At 41.8% G+C, this 16,047-nt stretch overlaps 1 protein-coding gene and 2 pseudogenes across 3 annotated transcripts in view; 1 reads left to right on the plus strand and 2 right to left on the minus strand.

Annotated features, from left to right (window-relative positions):
- Positions 1–16,047, minus strand: part of LOC308416310 (guanine nucleotide-binding protein G(q) subunit alpha) — a 228,412-nt gene that overhangs the window by 18,704 nt on the left and 193,661 nt on the right. The gene's annotated exons all lie outside the window — the stretch shown is intronic.
- On the plus strand, positions 8,172–9,904 carry LOC308416939 (small ribosomal subunit protein eS7-like; annotated as a pseudogene). Its single transcript has 2 exons — positions 8,172–8,224; positions 9,393–9,904. The product of its transcript is annotated as a small ribosomal subunit protein eS7-like (transcript).
- Positions 10,984–11,804, minus strand: LOC308416940 (complex I assembly factor TIMMDC1, mitochondrial-like; annotated as a pseudogene). The gene is made up of 2 exons: positions 11,611–11,804; positions 10,984–11,553 (listed from the first exon to the last, which is right to left on the minus strand). The product of its transcript is annotated as a complex I assembly factor TIMMDC1, mitochondrial-like (transcript).

A 16,047-nucleotide genomic window follows, 5' to 3' on the forward strand; every position in this document is an offset into this window, starting at 1 on the left:
TTGAAATGATGTGGCTTTAAAGTCTGTGTCATTTTCATTCCCCTACTTAGCTATGGTGACAATATCAACCCTTAAGGGATTAAGAAAATGTTATAATTCCTAATGTAGGAAACAAGTATAGTCCTGAGTGAACCTGGGTTGAGGCCTCAGCTCCATTCAAGTGGCTAAACCTTCCCAGGGTGATGCTTGGAAGATAGCAAAGCCTTCCTCTGATCCAAGTGAGTGTGTTAATATTGTGTTCAGAAAATGACCACTGTAGCTTCCTTCCCCGGTTAAGGCTGCTCCCCTCCCATACCTACTCCTACCTGGATTAGCTAAACTTGCCTCCTTGTTCAGGTCTATAAAATAACCTTGCCTTCTTGTTCAACTGCACATAATAAACATGCTGACTATCTGAGGCCTGTAACTTCTTCAGCCCAGAGCCCAGATCACTGGATTCAGTATTTTTTCTGTGCCTGCGTGTTTTTCTTTATTTCCTTGCCATCCCTATCAAGTCCCTGAGGCTTTGCAAGAGCAAGGCATAGCCGATTTAACATTAGTGAGCCTGCCTCAAGCTTAGATGGAACAAGACCACATGGTACAGTGAGAGGTGCTTAGGAGAAACTGTGAGAGAAACACTAGTAAGAGGCAGTATCTCCAGCTACTTTGTTGAACACAGTATTTCAGTACTCATCTTTTCACTTAAACCTGCATCTGCTGCAACTGAAATAGCATCATTTTCTAAAGCTTTCATTTCTAGGGACTGACGATCCAAATCCCAGGCAATGAAAACACTGTTTCATTCAATGGCGTAGGCTTTCCTAAAGTGACCTGGATGTGTCAATAGATTCACCACTTTTCTGAGAAACGGACACCCATCTTAACGCTCACTCCCCCAGATAGCTTTTAAGGGAGAGATGAAAGCTTTGGAGAGCCTTATTCCTAAGTAAGCTCTACAGTAAATGTGAGGCATAAACTGCTTCCCATTAAAACATCCGTAGAGGATGGCAGGAGTGAGCCCAGAAGAATGGGGCATTTTCCCCCAGGGATTCCTGGCTACAAACTCCCTTTCCGGTAAGGGAGCACCTCTGAAGTAAACAAACGCTAAATGTTTAGCAGATCCTTAGGATTCCCTTTTTGCATTACTTAGGGTCTTCTGGGAAGGTACCAAGATCTGTGGATGCTTGAAACTATATAAGTGGTGCAGTAGTTTTCACATACATCCACATATTTTAAATAATCCGTAGAGCAATTGTATCAGTTAATACATCAGCAACGCAAATGCTCTGTGAAGAGTCACAGAAGGAACAGTAACAAGAATAGGCTTGTATGCCAAGACCCCCTTTATTACTAAATATTTTCCATCTGTGCTGGGTGAATGTGGGTAAGAAACCTTGGGTACAGACAGCTGAATGTACTTATATAAAGTTATGACAAATGATAATATTTTTCTCTTTTCACTGGTACATGTCTTCCAGGTCAATAGCTGTTGGGGTAACTGTACTGCATACACATATATTAACATTTCTCTAAAATAGTGTTTTCCAAACTACTGGTTATGTTAAAAAATAATTTATATAGAAACATACTGGCACACAGATGAAATTAGTTTCCCAGTATGGCACATACTCTTAACCTCTATTTAACCTCACTGTGTTCCCCACAGATACTCCAGTCTTTTGCATTGGAATCCTTATTTAGCAAGACTCATTAAGCTAGTGGATGCCAGGGATGATGTGTATTACTTTAATCCCGGTATTTAGAAGTCTGAGGCAGGAGAACTGAGTCAATCTAGGCTATGTAGCAAGCCCACGTTACAAAACCAAACAAAAGTTTTATTACAAGGCTCTGGGTTCGATTCCTAGAAGGATAGGAACAACAAAAATAATTTGGTAATTATTTCTTTTCTATCCATTTAAAAAGATTCTTTCTCAACAACCTCAATTACATTGACTTTTATAAAATTAACTGCAATATGGATTTGATACCCAACCTTTTAAAAATATAAAATAAAAAACCCAACCAAACCAACCTACTTCTTCCCTGAAGTTCTAATCCTCGTGCAGCTTTAACTGTACAGAGGCTTTGTGATTACAATGCAACCTCAGTGCCATTTGCATGCTACCATCTTTATATGACTCGGTCAAGGTCGTCTCCAAGAGGGCATACAAAAACTAACCTCACTGCCTTCATCCTACCCAGAATGTCTGTATTTTTCTTTATCTTTATCTACCTTTCTTGAAGTCTTCAGTCATCAAAGTGGAAAACAACTCATCTTTCCTCTGAAATCATAGCAGGGACAGCCCTCATAACAACCTCCAGGCAGATTCTTGGAACATAAGTCAATTCTCTTGACTTCCTTCTCCCGATACCCAAGCATCAATCTTGTGAAGTGAACAGTATTTAATTGTTGAGTGAATGAACATTTTCAGGAGGGGGAAATGGATTTATATCTAAATACTCAGAGGGGGTGTGGCTCTCACTGGCAGTCTTAAGAGAGACTTATGTGCAGACAATAAAGTCCTGCTGGGTGATCAAAGGTGACTGAAGGAGCCAGTAGTGTCTCAAGTATAACCCACTAGGTCAGTGATAGCCTACTTTCACCTAGACTTCTGACAACACTGAACTTCTGGAAGGCGCCCCTAGCTCTTTGTGGTTTGGCCCATGATACATGCTAGTTTCTTATTTTCTCTGCAAATAAGGTCAACAGAAGATATGCCTAGGCTGGTGTGGTGGCTTGAATGACCCCCATATGTGCATATATTTAAATACTTGGTCCCCAGTTGGTGAACTGTTTGGGATGGTAGAAGCTTTACCTGCTCAGACTCCAGGCCTCTGTCACAAAGCCACAGCCCCCCATAGAGAGAAGTTTGTTCTTCAGGGCCCACAAATCCATCCTCATGTAGATGAGGCACCTCAGGTTAAGCAAATAGGAAGCACCTGCTGTCAGATCCAACCCATCTCAAAACTGTAGGTAAAATCCAGTCCAGAAGGAATAAAGGTGTATGAGAGTTGGTGTATGAGAGTTACTCGGTCATCCGAGAGCATCTGTTGCAAGAGCTGTAAGAGTGCCTAGGAAGAGAATGCTCTCCCAAAGCTTTTACCATCATAAGCTTCCCTGCACTCTGCTCACTAACCAGCACCCATCCCCCATCCCAGTGCAGTGTCTTGGAGCAACAGGGGCTAAGGCATTTTCCCCTCCCTGCTTATGCCCTTTCCACTTCATTGAACAGTCCCGCTGGGCCAGGCCAGAGGCACACTGACCAACCGATCAGTACTCAGCCATCATCAGACACTTCCCTCCGCAGTAGCTGGAAACAAATACAGAAACCCACAAATAGACAATGTGTAGAAAGTGAAAAACCTTCCACCACTGAGTCCTGACCTCAGGGGTCAGGGAACCGTATGTATGGAGGAGGAAAGACTGCCAGAGCCAGAGGAGATGGAGGACAAGAAGAACACATAGCCTAAACACAGCAGGACTGATGTATCTATAGATTCCTGGGGACTGTAGTGGCATGCACAGGGCCTGGAAAGGTCATGCATGAGATGGGGAGTGAATTTTCACCCAGAAGCTATCTCCAACTGATGACAATTGGCAAAGGAAAAAACTGTTTTCCCCAATGGAGTCTTACTGGGTGTACAGACCACATTTAAGGCCAGGCCCCATGCCCAGTAGCAGATGGCCAACACAAAATGAACTCAATGGTATTTTGAAGGTTTTCGGTCTCATAATGCCTTATTCGTTCTTTAAACCTTACAGGTGTTTTGCTTATATATTTAGTTTTTGGTTTTGTGTTATGGCATTTCTGTGTGTTTGAATGTATGTCTCTGCATCTATGTTTCATGTGCTTTTACTTTGGTCCTTTTTTTCCCTATTTGTTTTGTCCTATATTATTTTATTTTTATTTTATGTATGTATGTATGTATGTATGTATGTATGTATGTATGTATGTATGTTGCCTGTTTTCTACTGAGAGAGAGAAAGGTGCGGAATTAGGTAGATAGGAGTTGGGAGGAAGATCTGGGATGAGTTATGGGAGGAGAAAACCATAATCACAATATATTGTATTAAAAAAAAACCCTATTTTTTTTCAATAAAAAAGTAGATGGCTGTGTGGCTTTCCTAATTAGATACATAAGGCCTCACGTAATCCTGTATGAAAACTCAAAATGTGTCTGTTACATAACCAGTAAAATGAACAAGTTGGTTCTACGATCTCCATGTAAGCGACACACATGCAATCTTTTAAGATAGCTGAGTTTGTCTCAGAAAAAAACAAAAACAAACAAACAAAACCAATACCAAAAACTAAAACATAGTGAAGAAAAGCCCTGAGTAACTGGTTATCCAGGATAGACAAAAATTTATAATGGGAGGACATTTGGGGGTTTCTGAGCTGTGGGAGTCTGCAAAGCTATGCTGCCCCTCTGTGGATACAAGCAGTAGACCTTGTATGAGACAACAGCTTTTCTTTCTTGATAATAATAACAAATAAGCCCCTTTACTTCCTATAATTTCAAGTTGATGGCTGTTGCCAGGACAACTAGGTAGAGTAGCAAGGAACCAACCAACTAATCAACCAACCGAAACAAAAATGACAAAAGCAAACAACAACAACAACAACAACAACAAAAACTAAATCAGATGCCCAACTAAAGTTATAGTCACTCTATCAGAAACTGTGGCTTGCCAAGGAAAATGGACAAATTAACCTGTCTTTTAAAAGCTGGCTGCAGATGTGTTCAGGCTTAGATACATCCACTAGACAGAGCTTGGAAACACCTTCCTGAAAACTGCTTGACAAGAGGAAGGCAAACCTTACAAAAAATTTAAACCCAACCCTCCAATCACTTGTAAGTCAGTCTGAGTGGTATCTCTGTGTGGAGCTGAACTGCCAAACAGTTAACAGAGCTGAATCTAGAGAGGTTTTTAGGTGAGACTACGGTGAGGGTCCCTGCAAAGGGTGGCAAGAGCTTTCAAAGGTAGGATTAACAGGAAAGCTGGATGGTCTGAGGAGATTTAGATGAGACCTTGTTTCAGGGCCTCTAACCACAAAGGGACAACTCTCTCCTGGAAGGGCAGGAGGTGCAGGAACAAGACACCCCATAAACATTTGCTAAGTAAACGCAGCTGCCAAATTGGGAGGGTTTGATGCTGTCTGTTCACTTTTAAGCACCAAGGACTGGAGGCTGCTGGAAGACTAGGTGTGTCTAGATCTCATCTGTCTAGATCAGACATCCACCTGCACCCCGCAGAGGCCAAAGCCCCTAAACCCATTAGTGGTTTTGGCAGAGTCAACTCAATTTCTGGCCCTTGCTCCAAGGCCTTTTGTTTCCTTGTTTTGTTAGATTTGTTGTCTTGTTAGGCCTTGCAGTTCTGAAATACATATGAAAACACACTGGTTTTTTTAAAATTAAAGGTGTTCTTAAATTTTGTCAAATTTCTGTATTTGCATTCTCTTAGGGCCACTTTTCTTGAGGACTTTTGCAAATAAGTGAGTAGTTGAGACGATCTGATCTTGAAGTCACACTGCTTGGGTTCACGCTTGTGTGTAGTTAGGGCTGCTGCCCTTCTTCCTTACAACACGGGTATACTGACTGACACTCACAGAAGACAACAGAAGGCACCACACAGAGTCTTGAAACACCAATGTGTCTGAATGATTAGAAAGTTCCCCAGACAGTGGAATATTTAATGATATTAAATATCCTTGCAGATTACTGAATAGAGCTACAATTTCCTAATTTGAAGCAACAAAATTTTAAAAAATGTAAAAACTCTGGTCATGAGATTACCTTTAAAATAATTTTCTTCTTAGCTATTGGAATTTTTATGTCTGAGTGAAGGGGAATTTTTCCCTTGGAAGCAAAATCTTAACCTCTTCCCGAATCCTCAATGGCTGAGGAACCGTGGAATGGCCAAGTTAAAGGAGCATTTGGGAGAGCATGCTAGCGCTTGCTGGATGGCTGGCTGTTTCCCAGCATTGACTTACTGCTATGGAAATGCTTTACTATCTAGTGTCTCTCTGAGGAAACCAGACTTTCCTTAAGGATGGGGATGGTATCTTGCCCACTGGAGTTCCACACCCGACAGACAAAACTGCAGTCACCAGGTCTTAGGATGCTCCTTCCACAGTCCTTGATGAAACAACAGGTGCTTCCTAAGTTGAGCCCATCTCAACTTTTAACCTCAGCTTTAACAATCCCAGTAAACAGAGCAAAAATGCTGAGCTGTTCCTGTGCTCTTTCAAACTGTGCTGCCAGCTATGAAATGCATTATTGGGATTTTGGTGACAGATACAATGTGGCCCTTGGGTGCGACCGTCTAAATGAAGAAATAGAATTTAGAGGGCAATAGAGTTCTTTGCAGAAAAGGCGTGGAAAACACAAAAGTATAGGTTTATGAAAAGCTACAATTACAGACAGCAATCTAAGCAGATTTCATCAACCTCCATGGAAGGCTATTCACAGTCTAAGCATGTTAACCCCTCAGAATATAACAGCAATCACTTCATATGTTCTAAGAAGTTCCTTGGATGAATCCTCACATAGGACAAACCCCATAAATATCTGAACCTCATAGAAATGGTATGATTCCTATTTGAATATATAAAAATTGAAATGATCTAATGATTCAAAATCTGAAACTGAATACTGACTTAATTTGAAAATTCCCTACAACCTCATGTGAAACACTGAAGTCTAAACTTACTAGAAATGTTGTATTAAATTGCCTTCATGCTAACTATATATGTTTATACAGTATAAATAAAATCCATGATGAGATTTGGATTTTTATTCCCAGTTATCTTTAAGCAAATATTCTAAAGTCCTTAAGAACAGTAACAATAGACCCTGAGTGCAGGAAGTAGCCCAGAGGCAGAGCATTTGCCTAGCAAGCACAAAGCCCTGGGCTGGATCCCAGAACTCCAACAACTAAACAATAAAACAGAAACTGCCAACAAAATCCGAAACACACATGGGAGATTTGGCTCAGAAATGAAAAGCACTTGTTGCTCTTGCAGAAAACCCAGGTTCAGTTCTCAGGACTCACATGGTGGCTTACAAACACCCAGTTCCAGGAGATCCAACACCCTCTTACGAACTCTGAGGTCACTGCATACATACATACATACAAGCAAAACTACTCTCACACATAAAATAAACCTAAGAAAGAATGAAAAATAATTCCAAAATATAAGACTAAAAATAAATGTAAGACCCTAAGGAGCTCTCAACCTGCACATATGTAACAATGCTAATATGTAAGTCATAAACCTAACACAGTAAGACAGTAAAAAGAACAATAGCATAATGAAGTAATTGTAGCAGCAGTAAATAAGCCACTGCTTACTTATGAATATTTTTATTTAGTATATTTGCACTACAAAGAAGAGCAAGTAACTGAAACCAGAGAGGAAATTACTGATAAGAGGAAGTGTGTCATGGAATCCTCCAGACTTCATTTGGAAACACTCTGAAGATCTTATCAGCTGACCAGTGAAGGAAGAACCACTTGCAGCCATGAGCTAGGGAATGGAGAACAGGGCTTAGGGAAGGGCTGGTGACCACCCACCCCCACATCGGCGCTTGCTAAAAAGAGAAGCCATTTTCAGCACTTTAAAGATTAGAGGTTGATGTTGGTTGGTTTGTTAAGTAGTTGTGTGCAAAGAAACAAGAAGAAGAAATTAGATATTCTGAGAGCAAAGATCAAACTTGGCCGAAGGAACTCACACTTCTAATTCCAGGAAGTAGTCTAACGCTAACATCACCCTTTTCCCTTCTTTTTCTCTCCCATCTGGTGTTAGGGGGTTATAAGAAACCACCAAGTAGCCACAAGTTCGGCTATGCTAACTGACTATGCTAACTGATACACTTTCTTAAAGATAGCTCTACATTTGGAGAGCAATTACTATAGTAAGAAAGACCAAATGTGGAAAGATACAATTACATGCATTACCAGGCAAATAAACCTGAGCAGAACTCAGTTACAATCCAATAGACAGATAATTCTAGTAGACCCTGGAAACACAAGGGCAATACACATGGGGGAACCAGTGAGAACTGTGTATAAGTCAGTAAATGACTAGCAGGGCAAGCTATACAAACAGTCCACAAACGAACTGTCTGCAACATCATAAAGACAACTGCACTTTTTGGTTTTGTTGATGGCTTACAGGCTATCAGAAATGTTTAATGCTAATACCAGTGAAAGTTGCAAAGTTTCTAAAAAGGTGATTTGGTAAGTCAATTTCATCTCACACCAGAACTATAATATGAGTTTCCATCTTTTTTATGATCAAAAGGACAGGGGTGCCCTCAAATACAAAAGGCTGAGTGAGTCAGGTTTCAAGCTTTCAGGCAAGAGTTTTTATTTAATCTGTCCACTTTCATTAAGTAATTTCCCAAGATTAATGAAAAAAAATTAGAGAAAATTTGAATTTCTAATCTGTATTTAAGGATCTTTCAAAATAGCCATAGAATAAGTACCCTGTATAGAACTGCAGCTTTCTTATGCTACACCAACAAGGCCTCTGAGAGTGCACTCCAGACTCTCTGGGATGCTAGTTAATAGTCAGCTGTGGCATTGTGGGTAATGAATGGGAACAAAAGCCCGGAACCAGACTATCAGCATGGGAAGTTGGGAATGGACTACAGCTCAGAAGCTCGGGGATAATTTCTACGTCATATAGTCCTCAGATGTGACTACTCTGTCCAGATTAACGTAAATAGCTTATCTGTTTGAATCTTTGTTGTTGTTGGAACAACTTGGAAATTTATCTTGAGCTATATGAAAACATTCGTTGCTGCAGTTGGAGCACCATCTAGTGGGCATTTGTGCAACCTAAATAATGGCTGAGTAATCAAAGTTACCTTTACAGAAGTGAGCATTTACTCAAAAACAAAACAAAACAAAACAAAAACAAAAACAAAAAACCAAAACAAACGAACAAAATCCCCGAAGGTCAAAGGACATGCTCATTCCCACTTCATAGGAATTTTTTTTTTTTACTGTGACTGCAAGTTAGTAAGTTTTTTAACTAGTGTTCTGAAGAAATAGTAACTTAAACATTGATACTATATTTAAAATGAAAAATACTTGTAAATTAAATATTTGTTAAGGAATATCTAGAACTCATGAAAACCTCCTACAAGTCAACAAAAATGAAAATAAAAACCCTACCTGATTAAATATGGACAAAGGACTTGGATAGGTGTTTTACAAATGATTAATAAACACATGAAAATTGCTCAACATAACTAATCAGAGAAATGCAAGAGAAAAACCACAAGTGATAACTCATTAATGATGTCTCATTTAAAACAAAGCAAAACAAAACAAAAAAACCTAGAGATATGCGCTGTTCTCTCGAGAGTTGTGCCTCTTTCTAAACTGGCACTCTGAGGAGGAAGCCACGCTCAGCTCGAGCGTGTGTGAAGCCCAATGGCGAGAAGTCGGACGAGTTCGAGTCTGGCATCTCTCAGGCGCTGCTCGAGCTAGAAATGAACTCAGATTTCAAGGCGCAGCTGCGGGAATTCAACATCACCACAGCCAAGGAAATCAAAGGTGGTTGTGGTCGGAAGGCTATCGTAATTTTTCTACCAGTTCCTCACTGAAAAAGTTTAGTGGGAAGCACGTAGTCTTCATTGCTCAGAGAAGGATTCTGCCCAAGCCAACCCGGAAAAGCGGTAAGAAAAACAAGCAGAAGGGCCCCAGAAGCCGCACCCTGACAGCAGTACGGGGCGCCTTCCTTGAGGACTTGGTCTTCCCAAGTGAATTGTGGGTAACTGGCTCATAAAAGTTCATTTAGACAAAGCACAGCTGAACAACGTGGAGCACAAGGTTAAAACTCTTTCTTCTGTGTACAAGAAGCTCACAGGCTAGGATGTTAATTTTGAATTCCGAGAGTTTCAGTTGTAAAGAAAATGACTAAATAAAATGTCATTCATAGTAAAAAAAAAAACAAAACAACAAAACAAACTAGTAACTAATACCTGATGGCAAGGATGTAGAGGAAGACAAAAATTCACACTGGTGGTAACATCAAGATGATACCGCTGCTATGGAGACATTACAGTAGCTTCTCAAGAAATAAATTTAAAAAATAAACAGAATTACTATACTATCCAGTAGTTCTATTTCTGGGTGCATATTTAAAAGAACAAGAATAGGAACTCAAAAGAGTCAGCCTGAACTCACAGTGGGAGGTTAAAGAAAAAAGCCATAGCAGTAGCTTCTGAAGGATGCATAAAACCAATGGAGCGAGAGGAGTAAGATATGCATGAGCCAAGGATACACCATACACCAGGAATCACGAGCCGTGTAGGGTGCACGCTTCTACTTACATCAGAGGAACGCAGGGCGGCTGCATGCATAGGTACAAAGGAAAGAGGGATTTACTGTGAGTTCACTGTGGAGATTGGGTTTGGAAGTGGTAACAGTCACATAGTAATACGAATGTTTCTTTTTTATTCTTCCTCAGGGATCACCTTTTATTCTTATTTAAAAAAAAAAAAATCCAAACAACTAAATGCACAAAGGCCCACACTCTCTCAGGGCCAAAAGAAGAGATTAGCCATTCTCTATCTAGTTCCTTCTTTTAGTTACTCCAAGAGAACATTCTTAAAAGACTGAGGTGTGAATGGTGATCCAGACAACACAATTTTAATCATTGGGGAAGAATTTTACTTGTATAAAATCTAGCAGGATAGAGAAATGTTAAAGTATTTAGATGGATCAATAATCAGGATAAATCAGAATATTTGGGTTGTTTTCTGGTCCTGTTGTTTGTTTTTTTGTGGGTACACATGTTTGAACCAGGTTCTCATTAGCCAGCCTCCCATATCTTCCTTTCGCAGCCTCCCAAGCAGCTGGAGTTACTGTCAGTGACACCTTGCCCAGCACTGAGTGACTGACTCTGGAAGACAAGTCACCGCTACCAAGGCTGCCAGCACTCACACCTGCCGGGTGTTCCCAGCACAGACCCCTGGTCGCTCTGTTTATGGTGATGAAGGGTTCCTAGGGAGGCTTAGTAGCTCCCCGATTCTCTCAGCATCTTTCTCAGGTTGAATCTTCTCTAAACCACTTTCAATTTCCTTAGGGAGGAGCTCAGTGACTTGCAGACTGCTTCTCCATTCAAGTCTCTGCTCATGCAGTGCCTTCCTGTCCTTCTGTCTTCTCTCCTGGACTGTCTCCTCAGAGTACTTCTTAAGGGCCATCAACAAGCTTCCCATCGGCGTGCCCAACAAAGCTCTAATTATACCACCAGCCACCAGGCCTCCAACACCTAAGCTTATTCTGAAAAGACCTCCTGTGACAGCTCCTGCTATAGCAAAATGGCTCAAGGCATCTTTATTTCGATACACAGTTAGTCCAGTGTTCACTGTGTTGAATATGGTCACAAAGGCTGCAGTTCTCCAGCTTCAGCGCCAGCCATACCGAATGAAGCCCCTTATAGCAGCACGGTGTGCGCTTTGCACGGCATCTGCTCAATGTAGCAGTTTTTGGCATAAATAAAAGCAGGTATCCCCTCATATGTCCAGCCAATGATGCCTGCTGAAACTGCCGCTCTGCAGATATAGTCAATATCCTTTGAGATTCTCTGTTGTTCACTGAGGCATTTTTACTCTTTGACAAACAGCTGCCGGAGGCGGTCCCATCCGGATTCTGGGGAACCTGGGTCAGAGATATAGGAAGGCAGCTCCCGATCCTCCACAAAGCCTTGGGAATCCGCAGCCACAGCACCCACAGCAAAGACTCGGGAGAAAGGACTCCAGGCTCCGCAAAGGTGGCTGCGAGGCGCGGACGGCGGTGCCTCCATGGTACCCTCCTACCGCAGAGAGGCAGACTCCCTGGGGTCGGCGGGTGCCGTAGGAGAGGATACGAATGTTTCTAGTATTTCTGAGTTATCCACTACCTCCAAGTGGACAAAAGAGTAAATTTCATTTGTGTGAACTTTAAGATGATTATCAGTGTGAAGTATGAAATAAAACCTTTTCCTGATTTGTGTCTGTGTTTGTGTGAGGTGTTTGTACATGTGTGGAGAGGCCAGAAGTTAATGCTGGGTGTCCTCTTCTATGTAAAGCTGCTGTTAAGAAATACAAGGTGAAGAAGAAAACAAAGGCGTATTTACTGCTCTTTCACGTAACTCTTCCCTGCTCTTTCTCAGTGTTTTCTAGCTCATGTGTAGCAGTAGTTTATAAAACACATAACTACTGAGGTGCCCTCCAAGGGGAAATGTCTACTTGTAAGCAGCCTGGAGAAAATAAGTAGCACTGTGGTCCCTTGCGGTTTGTAACAATGGACATAGGGTGGGGATGGGGACAGTCTGCTTTACTTTGAATCTGACCCAGATGAGAGAATGTGCTTATCCTGTGCAAATGCCCAGCTCGGTGGACCACAGGTATGAACTCCAAGGTGTTCAGATGCTGGGTGGTCATAAATTGCTCTGTGGCTACCAACAGCAGCCCAAATATACCTACAAAGTAACATCTGGAGATGTCATACACAGGGGGACAGAATACTCTTCAAAGGAAGTACTGCTTCCAGTATTGCACTCGGCTCTTGTGTGCAGCAAGTTACTCCTGATGTTCCTCTCAGCTACTGTGTTATAGAAGGTCCTTCCCTGGTCTTTCTTTTCCAAAAGCTCTCTGTTCTCCTGAATCTTACACAAAGTTAAAATGCTCAAAATTTAGTTTTCAGATTTCTCCATGAGGCCTGTAGTGCAGCCTAGTAAAATGGGATAAGAATACTGTCATCTCAGGAGATGCATACCCCACCGTGTGTGTGTGTGTGTGTGTGTGTGTGTGTGTGTGTGTGTGTGTGTACAAATCAAGACAACAAAGTTGCTTAAAAGTAAAGGAACAATTTCCATGCCAAAGTGGTCTGTTTTCATAGGGGTTTATTTCTATTTTAGCCTAGCCTAACACTTAATCAAGACTGTTAAATCTTGAAGTCATACAGCCCACCTACTACCATCTGTGCCTCCTGCCCCTCCTGCATGAGACCCTGGAGAAAATTCCTGCATGTGGGAAATGCATTGAATTTTAATGTTCTAAAGCTGGAGCTTTTATGTTTGGGCTCTGGATAAATAACAACATTGTGAAGGGTATTAGATTTTTATCTTTCTGAATCTAGAATTATCATCATCGCATTTAATAATCACTTATGTAACACGACAATGCACCACTGACTTTCCTAGTTCATGTGTTTAGTTAGAGTGAACCTTTACTAAAACTCAAATACAGCAGGGTAAACTGAGGCCCTGGAGTCTCAAACGTAGATGGTAGCTGATCTACGATTTGGATACATAACAACTCTGGCCTACAACCACTCCTCTGGAATTCAAGGCACTTCTGCATTGTTTATGGGAAATAAACACTGAATAATTCAAGAAAGCCCTTCAAGTCTCAAACTCCTTTACTGTGATGTGGCACCATCATGAGATCTATACAGATGTTCCCTAGACCATGGCAGATGCTCAACAAATAGGAAGCTCCAAAGCCTTTTTATGGCATGTTCAACTCAAAGCCAGAAAAATCATCCTCTTAGCCTACCAATCAGCAACAAACTATGGCCCCAACACTGTACTTGGGACCTGCAGCCACTTCCTACCACTCAATGTTCCGTCTCTCTAGTTTCTCTGTAACACAGCCAGCAGTTACAGCTAATGGCCCTTGCACCAGCAGAACACTGTTTCTGTGAGGCATATCTTTATTCTGAGAATGTTTTCTGAAGAAGCCTACTTATAGCTGTTAGATTAGGAATTTGTTCTCCAGGTCCTGCTTCAGTGCTGTTTTAAAGACTGAGCAGCCCTAAGTCAAATGGTCAACCTTCTGCTCCAAGTTCTGCTGGACCAGCACCTAGACTGAACAGCTCAGCAGTACACCTGGAAAGCATGCTAGTAAGGGTGGGAGTGGAGGGCAGGGGATGGCTCACTCATTATGTGCCCAACACCAGGAGGGTTTGTGGAAGGACAGGCAAGGATGCTACTTCCCACTGCAAACTGCCCCAAACAAAATCCCAAGCAAAAGTGGGACCAGGTATCAGTCAAGCACAGAAACCAGAAGCTTATCCTGGGTCCACAATAAGCCTTGGATAAAGAAGCTCCTCCCTAAGCACTGATTCATCCTTGGGTCCCTCTGGAATCAGCTCTACTTAGGTGTGATTTGGTTACTTCCTGAAAACTGAGTTAAAACTGAACAAAGGGAAAGCTTACCTATGTTTGTGTCTCTATAAAATGACTCTTATTGAGCACTGGCAAGTTAATCCTAAAACAGGCCACTTCAAATCCAGTCCTTCATACCTTACAAGTTGTGGCAGCCCAGCTCAATGGTCAGCTCTATTTGAGGCAGAGGAAGCACAGACAGGAATCATGCTGGAAGCGTTTGGATTTTATGCTGCCTTCTGTTGGCAAGCTGTTTAAGGGATGTGGAGGCAGTGAGGAGATGGGGGCAATGGGGTTTATATTAAGCTACCAGTCAGGACTGCCATGGCTCAATGGCAATTTCTGAATGACTTCATTTGGGCATACTGGTCCAGTAACACAGGACAAACAAGGCATGGGTCAGCTGTGAATTACAATGTGTATTAATTAACACAGTGTGCATTAACCAGGAGGAACTCAGATAATGCAACTTTAAAGAGAAAGCAAAATGCAGAAACAGCACATGTTCCTGTCTAAAGGAAATACAGGAACAAAATAGAGCAGAAATGGAAGGAAAGGCTATCCAGAGACTGGCCCAACTTGGGATCCATCCCATGAGCAGGTACCAAACCCCAACACTATTACTGATGCCATGTTGTGCTTGCAGACAGGAGCCTAGCATGACTGTCCTCTGAGAGGCTCTACCAGCAGCTGAGACAGATGCAGATATAACTAAGCACTGCACTGAGATCAGAACCCCTATAGAAGAGTTAGGGGAAGGACTGAAGGAGCTGAAGGGGGTTGCAACCCCACAGGAAGAACAACAGTATCAACTAACTGGACCCCTCAGAGGTCCCAGAGGCTAAGCTATGAACCAAAAAAGCAAACATACATGGGCTAGACCGTGGCCCTTGGCATATATCTAGCAGAGGATTGTCTTGTCTGGCCTCAGTGGGAAAGGATGCGTGCACTTTTCTACAGAAAAGGATTTTGTAAAAATTTCTAGGGAAGGGAGATGTTAGTGGGGTGAAGCAGGAGTGAGTGTGGGGTAGCACCCTCTTAGAAGAAAAGGCAAGGGGGAGGAGGGTGAAGAATTCATGGAGAGGGTGCCACAGGGGAGGGACAACATTTAGAATGTAAATAAATAATTAAGAAAAAATTATGGGAAAAACAAAATAAAAATCTAAGTTCAACAGAGAATAAATGATGCACATGTAAGGGCACAAGACTTCACATCCCCTTTTCTCCCACTGCCTGAACTGAAAATGAGAACAGAGAACAGTCTGAGCAATAAGCAAACTACCTTCCCTTTGACCCCCATGGGCATGCACACACATACACTGTAAAATGGAATTTGCATGGTGGTATATGCCTATACTGTTGGCCCTTGGGAGGCCAAGCAGAATTGGGAATTTTCTCAAGTACATCCTTGGCTACACATGGATTTGGTGTTAGCCTAGGCTGCATGAGACCTTGTCTTAACCAACCAAACAACCAACCAACACACCCACCCCAGAGTAGAAAAATGTTCGATAAAACAGTAATTCTTCTGAGTACAATATTCTTTTGTACTTGCTACTCGGTTACATTTACATCTATTCTATTTGTCTTAAAGATGGTGATCATAATTCAACACTTAGAACAAGCAACCCACAAAGGGTTCCCAGCTCACTCACTGTTAAGACTTACATTTTGAATAAACATTTATAGGCAGTGGTTGTTTGAGTGAGAACGATCCCACAGGCTCATGTATTTGAATGCTTTATCACCAAGGAACAGTAGTGTTTGGAAAGATTATGAGAAAATGCCCTTGTCTGAGGGAGTGTGTAACTGGGGATGGGCTTTGAGGTTTCAAAAGGCCAAACAAGTGTGTGTGTGTGTGTGTGTGTGTGTGTCCGTCCATCCGTCCGTCTCTGCT

Source organism: Micromys minutus, assembly GCF_963924665.1.
Source record: "Micromys minutus genome assembly, chromosome: 2".
In the NCBI taxonomy this organism is placed as follows: domain Eukaryota; kingdom Metazoa; phylum Chordata; class Mammalia; order Rodentia; family Muridae; genus Micromys; species Micromys minutus.